Below are 15739 nucleotides of genomic sequence, written 5' to 3' on the forward strand. Positions count from 1 at the left end.
CCCAACAGCATCTCCTGACCTTATTCTCCCCGCCAAGGGCTGATCTTCCCAGCCGCACATCTCACCACACTCAGCAAGGAGTGGGCAGCCTAAGACAAGGCAGCTCAGCCCAGCAGCCAGGGCCGACTGGGGGACACAGGGTTGGCTTCTCTCTCCAAAAGAGATTGGGGGGAGGGGGAAATTAACTCCTGTACACCTCCCCGAGTGTACATTCTAGAAAAACATACAAAAAGGACTAAAGATTTCAGATGTGGCAACAGCCATGCACACTTTGAGGAATTACTGAAATGGTTAATTACAGCATAAAGGAAAAATGCCTCTTACAAATCTCAGCCCCCAGGGTCTTAAACCTTTGTTTCAGATCTTGCATTTCTCTATCCCCTGTTTGTATTTAAGACTATGATCAAGTCACCACTTCAGTTCTCTTTGCTGAAGTGGTGGTCTCATCTGGAGTACAGTTCTACAATTCAAGAAGAACATGGAACTGCTTGAGAGGGTGCAGCAAAGAGATACAAAGATGATGAGGGTACGTACTAGAACATCTCTCTTCTGAAAAAAGGCTGAGGGACTCGGGGGTTTTGAGCCCAGAGAAGACTGAGAGGGAATCTTATCAATGTTTAAATGGTGGGTGTCAGGAGCGTGGGACCAGAATATTTTCAGTGGTGCCCCATGGCAGGACAAGGGTTAACAGCACAACCTTGAACACAGGAAGTTCTGTCTAAACACAAAGAGGAACTTCTTTACATTGAAGGTGATGGAGCACTGCAACAGGCTGCACAGAGAGGTGATGGAGTTTTCTGTCACTGGAGTCCTTCAAAACCTGCCTGAACACTGTCCTGTGAAGCCTGTTCTAGCAGGGAGGGTTGGACTAGATGATCTCCAGAGATCCCCTCCAACCCCTACCATTCTGTGATTCTGTGCTGAGATGAACATATCAATGAATAAATAAACCAGATCCAGCATTTCCAGTTCTTCACCCCTCCTTACAGCTCCTCTGCTAATGCCATTTTCAAAAACTCTCCTGACCTGTGGCCACAAGCAGAGGACACAGCACTGAAAGAAGAGGCAGCTTCCTTTGTCAGCAGTTGTTTTTCCTGTTTACCATTACCTTTGGAGACCTCAGTTACATGGGTTTTATCTACATAACATGTCATGTTGATTCTGTAGCAACCTAGTGCTCTCAATCAAAACGTTGTACAGCAGCAAGAGAAATGCCTCAGAGTAGTCTTGACGTATTAAATCAGTTGTGTAACTCTTCCTAACCAGGCTTAAAATGCCATACAGGGGAAAAAAAACAGAAAAAAGAAAAAGGTCAGTTTGACATGATGTTTTTTTTCTACAAGTCAACACTCAAGTGGGCAAGTTTTCCTTATACTACCCTTCCTTACATCCCAGGCATTGCATCATCCCTCTGGCATAAACAAGTAGTGATGGACAAACAAGTAGCTGGGTTGTACCTTTCACCCTTCTTAAAAACCTACACAAGTTTCTTTTTCTAGTTCTCCTGCACCTCCCCAGGGTGCTGATATATATAGGGATGGCCTGCAGAACACTTTGGTGAGCTCATGAAACCATCAAATGGAAATCTATGGATTTGCTGAGTTCCTCAAATGTAAGTTTCTACTTTCTATCTCTCATCTGGTAGCAGATAACCAATACACTGAGAGACATACACAAGGCAGACTCAGCTCAGTGCTGAACAGAATAAGAATAAGAACAGAACAGAATTAACCGGGTTTGAGAGACCTTTGAGATCATTGAATTCAACCTATCATCCAACACTATCTAATCAACTAAACCATGGCACCAAGCACCCCATCCAGTCTCTTCCTAAACACCTCCAGTGGTGGTGACTCCACCACCTCCCTGGGCAGCCCATTCCAATGGCCAATCACTCTTTCTGGGAAGAACTTCTTCCTAACCTCCAGCCTAAACTTCCCCTGGTGCAGCTTGAGACTGTGTCCTCTTGTTCTGGTGCTGGTTGCCTGGGAGAAGAGACCAACCCCCACCTGGCTACAACCTCCCTTCAGGTACTTGTAGAGAGCAATAAGGTCTGCCCTGAACCTCCTCTTCTCCAGGCTAAGCAACCCCAGCTCCCTCAAACACTCCTTATAGGGCTTGTGCTCCAAACCCCTCCCCAGCTTTGTTGCCCTTCTCTGGACATGTTCCAGTTTTGACCTGGAAAATGTAAACTAAACTAAGGCAAACTATTTTGCTCTGTGTAGATCAGAAATCACATAATTTCCCTTCCCAATACTGAAATCTTGAGGAATACATATGTTACAGACATTACTTCTTCTGAACAATAAACTGAAATTCCTAAATTAGTGGTTGCTTGCAGATAATCTATGCAAAGTTGCCAGTTTCTTCCTGTATTTCACCTTTTTACCTTCTCTTAGCTGTAACTGATTTTTAAATGATCTCTTGCATGTTTTGTGAGTGGATAAAAGAGGAAAGGAATCTGTATGGGGTCTTTTAACCACTATGGATCTATTTTGCCTCAGATGCTTTCCCTTGACCTCAAATGTGATTCTTTTTTCACTTATAAGAGATATATTCATTTCAAGTTATGTCTGGTGCCCTGCAGAACAGATTATCCAATACATCCCAGTGAAAACTCTTCAGGATGTTTTTAGTTGTAGAGGAAAAACTCCCACTGCGCATTGCTGTGGCTAAAAATAAAAATTGCTGTCAAACACTAAACATCAAAATCAATACAACTTTTCTTTCCTACCTACTCTTGCACTGCACAAAGATGTGAGTAGCCTGACCAAAAACAAATAGGCTCTATGTTCTGGTCTGGTCCAAAGGAAAGGAGGTTAGTCAGGGACGAAGGTAAAAACACAGTAGACGTTCCAAAAATGCCTCACTCTAGCAGAACACCAAGAACGAGTCAAAGACAACAGAACATGGGTCTGAGCTCTACAAACAGTAATAAATCTGGTTTTGGTGGTTAATCTTAAACATGTTTTTCACAAAGTATGAGGAGAAGAGTCCAGAGTTCATTTGAGAAGAACAGCAGCAGTGGCCTCAGGCTTTCTGCATCAGACAAGAAGCCAGAAGACAACTTAGCTCCTTCTAGTTTTCCTGTGGCAAATCTGAGCTCATGATCAAGAACTCTGCCTCAGAACCTGCCCAGAGCTTATCCAGGGAACAGAAAAAAAGACAAGTGCATGAGTAGAAACCAACTTACCATCTTAGGCATATGAGTGGCAGTGTGATTCTTGCACAAAACCACAGCAAGGTACAGAAGCTAAGGCACCTCACAGATTTTTGTTCTCCTTCTGAGCACAGCCACATGAAGGACTATTCAATCCTTTCCCATCTCTTCCTTAGCCTATTCCCCTCTTCTCACCCAAAGAGCTGGGCATGATCCAACCCTTCCCAGGACTGTATGTTATCAGTTGTGCACACCAGAAGTGTGGTGCAGGCTCTCTGGACTAGAAGATCAGATTTTCCTGCCTCTCCACCTGCGAAAGACTCATTTCTTTCCACCAGTAAAATGGAAACCAACTCCTGTAGCATTATGCTAAATTTATCTTTTCCTTGAGCTCTTCAAATGAAACCAGTATGAAACAGAGCCCAGCCATACCCATGCCATTCCTCTCACAGAGATATAGACGGGGTTTGAACAACTCAGCTCCCTGCAACACCAAGCAAATTGTTGCTATCGATGTAGCAGTGTTCACAGTGGGATACAGGAATTGAGGGAGATAGTGTTTTCTTCAACACTGTTGTGAAGATAGCAAAGAAAATAATTAGATAGACACACAGATAAATAGAAGTTCTACAAGGTCATCAGGAAACAAATACAACACCACCCCTCACTAGAACAATGAAGTGTCTCCTTCTCATCACTCCATAGCATGAGTCCCTGTATCTGCTTTGGTAGACAGGACTTGGAACAGATTCACCACCTGAGCACATGCCATTTCACCAAGGATATCTGCAGCATCAGCTGTGCCACTATGATCACCCTGTCAACAGTATCTGGAGAAGCTAGATAAAACCAAATTCTTTTATCTTCACAAACTGGTCCCTGCAGCAACTATAGAGCGTACACAACTTTCATCACTAACTGCGCTCCCTTGCTGTTACTTACCTATGTCTTTTTTTTTCTGCATACCTTCCAAACCACTATACAATCACAGAATGGCTTAGGTTGGAAGGGACCTCAGAGATTATCTACTCCAACTCTGACACGGGCAGGAAAATCTCTCAATTACACTTGGTTGCCCAAGGCCTCGTCCACTCCAGCCTTACACACCTCCAGGGACAGGTCATCCACAACCACTCTGGGCAACCTATTGCAGAGTCTCACCACCCTCATACTGAAGAGCTTCTTCCTAAAACCCAGTCTAAACCTGCTCTCCCTCAGCTTAAAACCACTTATAAGTTATAAGGTCCCTCTGGAGTCTTCCCCAAGCTGAACAACCCCAGCTCCCTCAGCCTATCCTCATAGCACAGATGCTACAGCCCTTTGATCATCCTTGTGGCCCTCCTCTGGACTTGTTCCAACAGTTCTATGTCCTTCTTATGATGTGGACAGAAGCACTGGATATAGTATTCAAGAAGGGGTCTCATAAGAGCAGAGTAAAGGGTAAGAAAAATCACCTCTCTTGACCTGCTGGCTACTCTCCTCTTAATGCAGTCCAGGACACAGCTGCCTTCTGAGTTGCATGAGTGCACTTTCAGCTCACATTGAGCTTCTCAATAATCAACACCCCCAAGACTTTTTCTTCAGGGCAGCTCTCAACCCACACTGTACCCACCCTGTGTTTGTGCCTGTTCAGAGGTCTCCTCATTTGTTAAAAACAACAATGCCTTTAAGGGTGTATTGGCAAAAAAATTGTGAAGTGACAATCACAATCACAGTATCTATTTCTATAAACTTAGGAGAGAAGACAAAGTAAATCCAATGTGTTTTGGGACACACTACTGTTTGTGAGTTATAAAAGGAAATAAAGTTTGAAATTAGAGGGATTCTGCATCAAAAGAAAAAAAATTTAAAACCATACAGTTCAGCTATACAATCACACAAGAACAGTGAAAACCAGCACAGCCATCCACACAATTCAATTTGGTTCAAGTTTTTCAGCAGAGATAGATTAAATTAGGTTTATTATTGCCAACATCTGTGTTTCAGTTTTTACCAAGACTGAAAGTTCTTTCCCTTAATCTTTTTGCCTACAATGCAGACATTTTAGAAGATGAAGACGATTATAATATGCTGCCTAGAGACTTCATGAGAAATGCAAGATAAATAGGTTAGCTATTCCCTTTGGCGTACTACTCATGTTAGCTCAAAAAAAGGCAGAATGGAGAAGCAGAAAAAAATGTTAAAAAGTGATCTATAAAGTCCAATGCTAGTAAAAGAAGTTATGAAACACAGATTACTCAATAACCACCTATTCCTAACTGTTATTTAACCATCAGTGGAAAGAAACTGCATTGACTTATCACCTCTGACCACATCATTCACAGAACAGCCTTCTGTTTCAGAAGGTCTGGAACCAGCCGCACCATCAGTTGTTAATTACTTCCTGGGGGTAATTAATCTTCTCAAGCAAGAACTCAGCTTTGCTACTTACCTACTGGGTAAATGAGGGACAATTCTGGGAAGTTTTTAGTACCTGACCCACTTCACATATTCTGATACACATCTAAGTATCTTCCCTACAACAGATGCAAAACAATGCAAAACGGTCTAAGGCCCGTACGTGAGAAGCACAAGCCTCAGATGAGTCTCAGGACAGTACTTCCCATTCCACATTGACTTGATTGCACAGTGTTTGAAGGAGGCAGAATCCAGCTGCCTTTTTGGCATCAAGTATTTCTGTTGAACCTCTAAGCCTTAGGCAGGAAGAAAAAAAATTGACTGAAACAAGAAATTCAACCCAGAGGCCTTGTTTTGTATTTCACTCAAGACAAAGATGACACTTCACTGGTGGTTCCCAAACTACATTTTACCAATGACTGGCATGAGGTAGATGAGACCAACTTTAATTCACTCATAGTCTAATGGGGTTCTCTCTTAAAAAGCTGAAAAGAATCCAAGAAAAACTGCAGAAATTGAGCCTTAACAGTCATCCATTTCCAGGAGGTTTCAGAATCACTGCTATGGACTATGAACAACACTAAGCATGACAACAGCCTCACAACTCTCACTCACAGGTTCAGGACAAACTCATTCAGTATACTAGAGTGTGGTGGTTTGAGAAAGTTCCCCCTCCCCCACAAAGAAACCACAGTTAGCTCAGTCGGAGGAGCAAAGGGTATGCTATATTTACAAGCAGGATGAAATGCAGTGGATATACACACAATATACAGTATTTACAATATATATAGAAATATACAGCAAAGAAAGTAATACAGAACAAAACTCCCTCCTCTGGACAGAGGAGGGTTTCCCCCCCTACCTCCTCTCTCCCCCCACCTCCCTTTTTCCCCAAAAAGGGTTAGAGAGAGAGAAAAAAGGGTAATTATTAAGGAGGAAATTCTTGTTAGGCTCAAATGCGCATGTGGGGATTAGTTTTCTTATCTCAAGGTCAGCTCTGGCTAGTTGCTCAGAAGCAGACAGGCTGGAAAGGCAGAACAGACTGGAACAGAGAGAGATTCCAACTGAACTGAAACTTAAAGTTGCATTCTACCTATCTACCAATGAAGTTTGTTTAGACTTATCTTTGTTTTCAAAATATTCAGTCAGAGTGTTCCAGTACTGTCCCTTTCTTAAAGGCACAGCCTAAAACGGTCACATAGTGTATAAAAAGTCATCCCTTCAAGTCAGACAATTCATTCCCTCCAATGTTGCTGCTGAACAGAATCCAGTAGCTGCAGTACACGCAACTATCAGAAACAAAGGTGTACCTTTTAACCACCCTTGGCCTCACAAACAGATCTCATTCTCAAACTGTTTCACCTTATATTATCATCACTGTTTCATGACCTTGCCCCTTGCTACACTCTATCCTTTGATAGTCCTTCTCTACAGAGGCCAGTAGCCACAACTCAAGAGTAAAACACTGCATATACATTTACCCACTTGTGCAATAGGTATCAGTTTCTGCAGGTTTACAGATGTGGTGCATGCCACATGCAGTACCCTAGAACTCTGGACAAAACCCATCACATAGAGGCATGTAGCACCAGCAGCTGTGTTCCATTCTGTTTCACAGAATGAGGGGTAATGGCTTCAAACTGGAAGAAGCTGGATTTAGATTAGACATAAGGAAGAAGTTCATCCCCATGAGGGTGGTGAGGCACTGGAACAGGCTGCCCAGAAAAGTAGTGCAGGCTGCAAGCCTGAAAGTGTTGAAAGGCAGGCTGGATGGGGCATTGAGCAACCCAGTCTAGTAGGAGGTGTCCCTACCCATGGCAGGGGTTTGGAACTAGATGATCTTTAGAGTGCCTTCCAGCCCAAACCATTCTGTGACTCAAAAGAGAAAGTCCTAGAAAAAATTACAAAGTCTAAAACCAAAATGCCTTCATAAATCACCTTGTTGGACTCTACTGGAGACAGAGGCAAAACACACTTGTAAAACATTAGCTCCTTTCCCTGTTAAACTTAGATCACAGGAGGTGTATGGAGCAGAGTGATTTAATGTGGTTTGGTTTTGTTTTTCTTAATGAGGAAGTTTCCCACTTAAGCTGTAAATGATTCTTTTTTGTTTAATAACAGCAAATGGAGCATCACAGAAATACACATGTCTATTGTAAGGTAGACAAGGAAGCCTGGCAGTTAGTTGCTCATTATTATTCCTCACACTGCTTCTAATGAACAGATCTATCTTCTCACTTTTCATTGGCTTAATCAAGGATTCTCTATGATATGCAATTAATCTTTAATAGGAAAGTGATTAGGGAGAAGACAGAAAATGCAGTGAATATCCCGACCACTGAAAACCAGATTAAGGAATTACTCAAAATCCATTTCCTTTATATTGCATTTTACATTTGCAAAATCTCTTGATATTGAAAGCTCAATGAAACAAGTTTATTTTTACAACCCATGGAACAGATTCACAGTTTTCATTCAGATGGATATATGTTGGTAGCTCTTTAGCAGTAAGCCCACATTGCAATTTTAACGCTCTGCGGTAAAGCAGAAGAAAGCAAGACATTACCACTGTTCACCAAAAGGCATTGGGAGTACATATTGAAATCATAGCACTATGTTGCAGTTTGAGCTGGGTGCCCCCCTGCAATGTTTACTTCCTGTGTCCAGAAGTCCAACCCAGAGGGGTGGACACAGGAAATTATGTAGTATTTCATACCACAATCCTTTGCACCACTATAAGATGCAGTGCGGAGTCTAGCACTGTCTCTTTTCTTCCTCCTCCGTCAGCCGGTAACTGGGGGAGATGTCTCCTGGCTTTGGGCCTGGCTAGGCCCAAGGCCACGGGGGGATGGGCAGTCTCAGATCTGGCCAGCTGAGACTAGCCTAGCAATGGGAGGGGGAAGAAGGAGCCCTGGGGGTCTCGGGTGTACCCTCAGGTGGGGATGGGATCTCTCTGGGTCTGTTTTGGGATTTTTCTTTGTCACTCTGCTTTTGCTTTTCTGTAAAAGCTCACTGCTTTCTATTTAAACTTTCCATCACTTTTGCAATCCGTTTGTCTGAGTGTTTATTGTTGCCAGGGGTGGGGAAGGGGGCTGCCTCAACCCAGCACACACTAGCAAACATTAATCCTGTCCTGGTGAAATACATTAAAAAAGCAGATGTTTGTCTAGTTTACCCTGCCTGGATCACAGATCCTTGAATACAAGCTTAAAAACATGGAAGACAATAGCTGGAGAAGCTGCTTTTGAAAAGTAAGAAGGAAATTCAACCAAAGATGGGTTTTGTGGGTTGTCAGTCTAAAAGGTACTAAGCCTCCTGTGATGGCCAGGCAGGGACACAACATAAGCACCACAAAAGAAGGTTAAATAAGAATGTCTGAATTCCCACATCAACCCTCCTAAGTGTTTTGAGGTGGCACCTCAGCTACAAAAAAAAACCCTTCGATATTGGTATTTTGGAAGCTTAGTAGTTTATCACAGCTATTACTTTGGGCTTTGGTTTTAATCAAAACCAGAAGTATTGTGTAGGCTGGTTCCACAGTTAACACTGCTATAAGGCAAGCCTTTTAATAGGGGTAGTGTTTGCATGCATCTTTGTTTCACCAAAAACTTTAAAGGACTTAATTTTCAGAAGATGTAGGCACCCTCCAAGGAGATCTATTGGGACAACAAAACAAAAACAATAAAAATCACCAGTCACTTTTGAAAACAATAGTGATCTGGTAAAATGGAAAGGTAGGCAACAAAACGATTATGGACATCTTCAACCATTTCTCTTAATGCTGTTTTCCTTCCCTTCTGAAGGAGCATCTTGTCATTTTAATACTTTGTATGGCAAGTACAGGTCTGTCAGGGGCAAGTCACCTCTGACAAGTAATGTATTAAAAGACCCATCCCTCCCTCTAGGACCCACTGGAGGTAGATTCCATTCCCGGAGCAGGGCAATGTACTCAGTCTGAGACCATAGCTCCCCAACTTGCCTGTATCCCTGGCAGCTCCACAGGTGCCTTCTACTTCCATCACCACCTATAGCAATACTAATGGGGGTTATCTATATTTCTTTCAATCAAAAGATATCTTTATTAGTTCCCTCCTGTACTTAACCCTCTATAGTCACCTCTATAATGGGGCCTGATATTTTTAAGTAAGAGAACTAGAAAATAAAAAGCCCTTCAATCTTCCAATAAAAGTTCAAGTTGCATGTCATACTAAGTTTGATAGGAATCACTGTGAGGTGACAAGATGTGGTAATGTGGTAGCCTTGCATTTATAAATGAAAGTCAATAATCTGTTTAAAGCCACCTCCAATGCAGCTGAGAAACAGACACCAGCACCTTTCTAGTGACATAAATCATGGAATGGTTTGGATCAGAAGGAACCTCCAAAGGCTGTCTAGTCCAACCCCCGCCCTGCAGTAAGCAGTGGCATCATCAACTAGATCAGGCTGCCCAGAGCCCTGTCGAGCCTCACCTTGAATATCACCAGGGATGGGACTTCAACTACCTCCCCTAGACAACCTGTTCCAGTGTTCCACTACCCTCATGGTAAAGAGCCTGTTCCTAATATCCAACCTAAATCTACTCTTCTCTACTTGAAAATGCTATCATGCAGTCTTTCACATATAGGTGACAAAATCTTTCAGACGGGAGAGAATTTCACAGCTCAAACAATAAAACAGACCATGGAATACGATGATTTATTCTTGCCCATTTTCCCAAATCCTCTCTTTAACAAGTCCTCTGTGTCCCAACTCCAACCTGTATTTTCACAATTGGTTGCCAGTAGCATCCTGACAAGTACATAGGAAGGGAGAGACAAGGACAACTGCATTTCAGCTTCCTGACCAGACAACATGCTACATGAGCAAAACTCAACCAGCCAGCTGCCTGTTATCTCTGAACTGCACAGCACTAAAGTATGGATTCTGCTCAGTCTATGACTCAAGTCCCTTCACACCTTACAATCTTTTCACATTTCCTCTCAAACCTCGGAAGTGTTCAAAGCCAGGTGGATGGGGCCTTGAGCAACCTGGTCTAGTGGTCTACTTACCTGGCAGGGGAGACACCATGGTCAGGCAGGTGGTTTTCCCAGGGCGAGGCTCATCCTTTGCACTCCGGGTGTGCTGACCCCTGCAATTTCCCCAAACGCGGAAAAAAAATTTTCCAGCCCACTGACTATTACCCTCTGCTGGTGATACAGGCTGGGAGTGATGAGATTGACAAGAAGGGCACCAGGGCACTTAAGAAGGAGTTCAGGGCCCTTGGACAATTGATTGATGGGGCAGGAGCTCAAGTGGTGTTCTGCTCAGTTCCCTCAGTGGCAGGGGTGTACACTGAGAGGAATGGGAGAACCCACACCGTTAACAATTGGCTCAGGGGATGGTGCCAGCAGCAGAACTTTGGTTTCTTTGATCATGGGACAACTTTCACTGCACCCAACCTGCTTGGTCCTGATGGGGTGCATCTATCTAGAAGGGGTAAGAGAGTCCTAGCACTGGAGTTGGCAGGGCTCATTAGAAGGGCTTTAAACTAGGTCTGAAGGGGGTGGGTGAGGCAATCGGTCCCTCTGCAGAGGAAAGAGTAGGGCACAAGGCAGGGTCAGTTGAGAAGTCAGGAACCCAGCTGCGATGCATGTATACCAATGCACGCAGCCTGGGCAACAAGCAAGAGGAGTTGGAGGTCCTGATCCACCAGGGCGACTATGATATAGTCACCATTTCAGAAACTTGGTGGGACAGCACCCATGATTGGAGTGCTGCACTGGGGGGCTATAGGCTCTTTAGGGGAGACAGGCGAGGGAGAAGAGGGGGAGGAGTGGCTCTGTATATTAGGGAGTCACTCTCTGCCACACAACTTGAGGTGGAAGATGAGGGAGTTGAGAGCCTATGGGTTAAAATCAGAGGGCGGCCTAACGAATCTGACATCCTGATTGGAATCTGTTACAGACCACCCAACCAGGACGAGGAGGCTGATGAATTGTTCTACAAGCAACTGGAGGCTGTCTCAAGGTTAGTGACTTCAAACCACCAGATATCTGCTGGAAACTTAATTCAGCAGAGAGGAGGCAGTCCAGAAGATTCCTGGAGCGAATGGAGGACTGCTTTCTGACACAGCTGTTAAGTGAGCCTACCAGAGGCCAGACTCTGCTTGACCTGCTGTTCTCCAATAGGGAAGGGCTGGTGGGAGACGTGATGGTGGGAGGCTGCCTAGGGTGCAGTGACCACGAGATAGTGAAGTTTTCAATATGCAGGGAGATAGGGAGGAGCACCAACAGAACCTTCGCTTTGGACTTCCAGAGGGCAAACTTCAGCCTGTTTAAGAAACTTATTTGTAAAGTCCCCTGGGTACCAGCCCTCATGAACCAAGGGGTTCAGGAGGGTTGGACCTACTTCAAACAGGAGCTCTTGAAGGCACAGGAACTGGCAGTTCCCACATGCCAAAAGGCAAGCCGGCGGGGAAGGCGACCAGCCTGGATGAGCAAGCAGCTCCTGGAGGATTTAAGGGGGAAGAAGAGGCTGTATCACCTTTGGAAGGAGGGGAAGGCTTCTCGAGGTATGTTCAAGGAAGCTGTTAGATTATGTAGGAATAAAATTAGGGAGGCAAAGGCCCAGCTGGAACTGAAGCTGGCCACCTCTGTCAAAGACAATAAAAAGCATTTTTATAAATATATTAACACTAAAAAGAAGGGCAGGAAGAACCTGCACTCCCTACTGGACCTGGAGGGGAACACGGTGACTGAAGACAAGGAAAAGGCTGAGGTCCTGAACACCTTCTTTGCCTCAATTTTTAACAGCAAGGCAGGAGTTCAGGACAAGTGGCCTCCCGAGCTGGGAGATGGGGTCAGGGAGCAGTGTAGTGCCCCAGTAATCCATGAGGAATTAGTTCGGGACCTGCTGAGCCACTTGGACACTCACAAGTCCATGGGACCGGATGGGATCCATCCTAGGGTGCTGAGAGAGCTGGCAGATGAGCTGGCCGATGTGCTGGCCAGGCTGCTCTCCATCATTTTCCTCCAGTCCTGGCTCACTGGAGAGGTCCCAGGTGACTGGAAACTGGCCAATGTGGTCCCCATCCATAAGAAAGGTTGGATGGAGGAACCTGGAAACTACAGGCCGGTCAGCCTGACCTCAGTGCCAAGGAAAGTGATGGAGCAGATTATCCTGGCAGCAATAACTGTGCACCTGAAGGATGGCCAAGGGCTCAGGTCCAACCAACATGGATTTAGGAAGGGCAGGTCCTGCCTCTCCAACCTGATCTCCTTCTATGATCAGGTGACCCATCTGGTGGACGTGGAGAGGCCTGTGGATGTGGTCTACCTAGACTTCAGCAAGGCCTTTGACACCGTCCCCCATAGCAAACTGCTGGCTAAGCTGTCAGCTCGTGGCTTGGAGGGCCGAGCCCAGAGAGTGGTGGTGAATGGTGTCACATCCAGCTGGTGGCCAGTCACCAGTGGCATCCCCCAGGGATCAGTGCTGGGCCCTGTCCTCTTCAACATCTTCATTGATGATCTGGATGAGGGGATTGAGTCAGTCATCAGCAAGTTTGCAGATGACACCAAGTTAGGAGCAGATGTTAGTCAGTTAGAGGGTAGAAGGGCTCTGCAGAGGGACCTCAACACACTGGACAGATGGGCAGAGTCCAATGGGATGGCATTCAACAAGTCCAAGTGCCGAGTGCTGCACTTTGGCTACGGCAATCCCATGCAGAGCTACAGGCTGGGGTCGGAGTGGCTGCAGAGCTCCCAAACAGAGAGGGACCTGGGGGTGCTGATCGACAGCTGCCTGAATATGAGCCAGCAGTGTGCCCAGGTGGCCAAGAGGGCCAATGGCATCCTGGCCTGCATTAGGAATAGTGTGGCCAGCAGGAGCAGGGAAGTCATTGTGCCCCTATACTCTGCTTTGGTTAGGCCGCACCTTGAGTACTGTGTCCAGTTCTGGGCCCCTCAGTTTAAGGAGGACATCGAAACACTTGAACGTGTCCAGAGAAGGGCAACAAGGCTGGGGGAACACAAGCCCTATGAGGAGAGGCTGAGGGAGCTGGGATTGTTTAGCCTGGAGAAGAGGAGGCTCAGGGGTGACCTCATTGCTCTCTACAACTACCTGAAAGGTGGTTGTAGCTGGGAAGGGGTTGGTCTCTTCTCCCAGGCAACCAGCACCAGAACAAGGGGACACAGTATCAAGCTGCACCAAGGGAGGTTTAGACTCCAGGTGAGGAGGAAGTTCTTCACCGAGTGAGTCGTTCGTCATTGGAATGTGCTGCCCAGGGAGGTGGTGGAGTCACCATCCCTGGAGGCGTTCAAGAGGGGATTGGACGTGGCACTTGGTGCCATGGTCTAGTCATGAGGTCTGTGTTGATAGGTTGGACTCTATGATCCTCGAGGTCTCTTCCAACCTTAGTTATACTGTGTCCCTGCAGTAGACTTGGAACCAGACAATCTTTAAGGTCCCTTTCAACCCAACCCATGCTGTGATTCTACGATTCCCAGTATCATTATGCTGAAAATGAAGTAATCGTTAATGTTTCTAAAAGCCTCAGCCTCTTGTTGTTCCCTTACCTTGCAGTTTAGAAAAAAAAAAAAAAAAAATCATGAGAGAGAGAGAGAGACTAAGCATGAGCTGAAATATTTTCCTGAATTCAGAAGAAAGGAACTAGGATTTATTACATCACTCACTTTATCCATGTAGTTTGGATGCTTCTAATTCCCTAATTCTCCATGCCTACAGCCTCCTTCCAGGGACTGACCAGAGAGCCAGAACACATCTAGAGCAACTTAATTGCTTTCTTAGCTTTGGCCCTTCTGTCACATTCAAATAATCTGATCAGTGGGGTCAAAACCCACAGTGGGGGGAGGTAGGGTAGAAGAGGGAGAGACAGCCAAAACAGACGACTCTCATTCTATAAGCCTCATTTCCTTAGGAAATCAGGCTAAACAAGTATCTTGGGACAACAGATTGTGACAGCACATCATTTACCTACTGGTGTGCAGGAATGCAGCTGGGTGGTACAGTAATTATGGCCTGAAGAATGTAGGTGGGCTTTTTCTTTTTTTCCCTCCCTTTTAATGGTGTGCTTATCCTGGAGCAAAAGCTTTAAAAAGGACAAATTGCAAGAAGTCATTATCTCACCCTATCTCTTTCCATGTTTTCTCCCTTCCCCCACCCTCTTTAATTTTAACCTCAGTCAGAGCCTGCTCCAATAGTCAGCTTTCTCCTTTTGTTTGACACTGTAGTAAAGTTGTAGGGTTGTTTGTGAAATATGTTGCCATGGAAACTAATGTGTGCTGCCATGGAGATCATGTCAAATCCAGCCTCCCATCTTCACAGCAGATTCAAGAAAGAAGGAAGAAAAACCAAGAAGGAGAAATTCTCCCATGGAAAACCATATGTTTTGAAATATTAGCAAATCTAACAAGACATGTGACAAAAATTGAGGTCACTATTAAACCATCAGCATTTACTAATAATTCACACAATACTTTCAGATATGTAACTTGTTTTAGCAATGTTCTCAGAACCAGCATAGTCCAGGGCTTCAAAGTGATGAAGGATGCATGTGAAAAATAAAGATTTGTCTTTTAGACTATCTAGACAGCAAAAAACCTTGCCCAACATTTTTTTCCAACTTAAATAGTTTCAAAGAGCACAGAAGACAGGAAAAAACTAGTAACTATGAGTCACATCATACACAAATGTTTTAGTAAGAAATTAATTAGACAATGAACCATGTCATACATATATGGTCAGGTTAAGGCCTTAATTGCACAGACTAACAATAACCTCATTGCCTCTTTAAAGTGAATGGTGGATACCAGAAACTTGCATTCTTTTCCCTGTGCTTTAAAACTCTATTTTTTTCTGCAGCTTTTAAATGAAAAAATGAAGCTACAACTAAAAGCCACCACTGAATTACTTTAAGAACTTAGGAAGTACCTTAAATCCTCCCAGCAGCCAAATGAAGTTTAGGAATGATGCTAAGTTGTTGGAATGTGTCCAGAGAAGAGCAACAAAGCTGGGGAGGGGTTTGGAGCACAAGCCCTATGAGAAGAGGCTGAGGGAGCTGGGCTTGCTTAGCCTGGAGGAGGTTCAGGGCAGACCTTATTGCTGTCTACAACTACCTGAAGGGAGGTCGTAGCCAGGTGGGGGTTGGTCTCTTCTCCCAGGCAACCAGCACCAGAACAAGAGGAC

General features: G+C 44.8%; 1 protein-coding gene and 1 pseudogene across 7 annotated transcripts in view; one reads left to right on the plus strand and one right to left on the minus strand.

Annotated features, from left to right (window-relative positions):
• The window catches only part of HECW1 (HECT, C2 and WW domain containing E3 ubiquitin protein ligase 1), a 314683-nt gene that overhangs the window by 276218 nt on the left and 22726 nt on the right, over positions 1-15739 (minus strand). The gene's annotated exons all lie outside the window — the stretch shown is intronic.
• LOC137448448 (U1 spliceosomal RNA) lies at positions 10598-10731 on the plus strand (annotated as a pseudogene).

Source organism: Melanerpes formicivorus, unplaced genomic scaffold (assembly GCF_026170545.1).
Source record: "Melanerpes formicivorus ecotype bairdi unplaced genomic scaffold, bMelFor1.0.p_v2 SCAF_24, whole genome shotgun sequence".
Classification (NCBI taxonomy): Eukaryota; Metazoa; Chordata; class Aves; order Piciformes; family Picidae; genus Melanerpes; species Melanerpes formicivorus.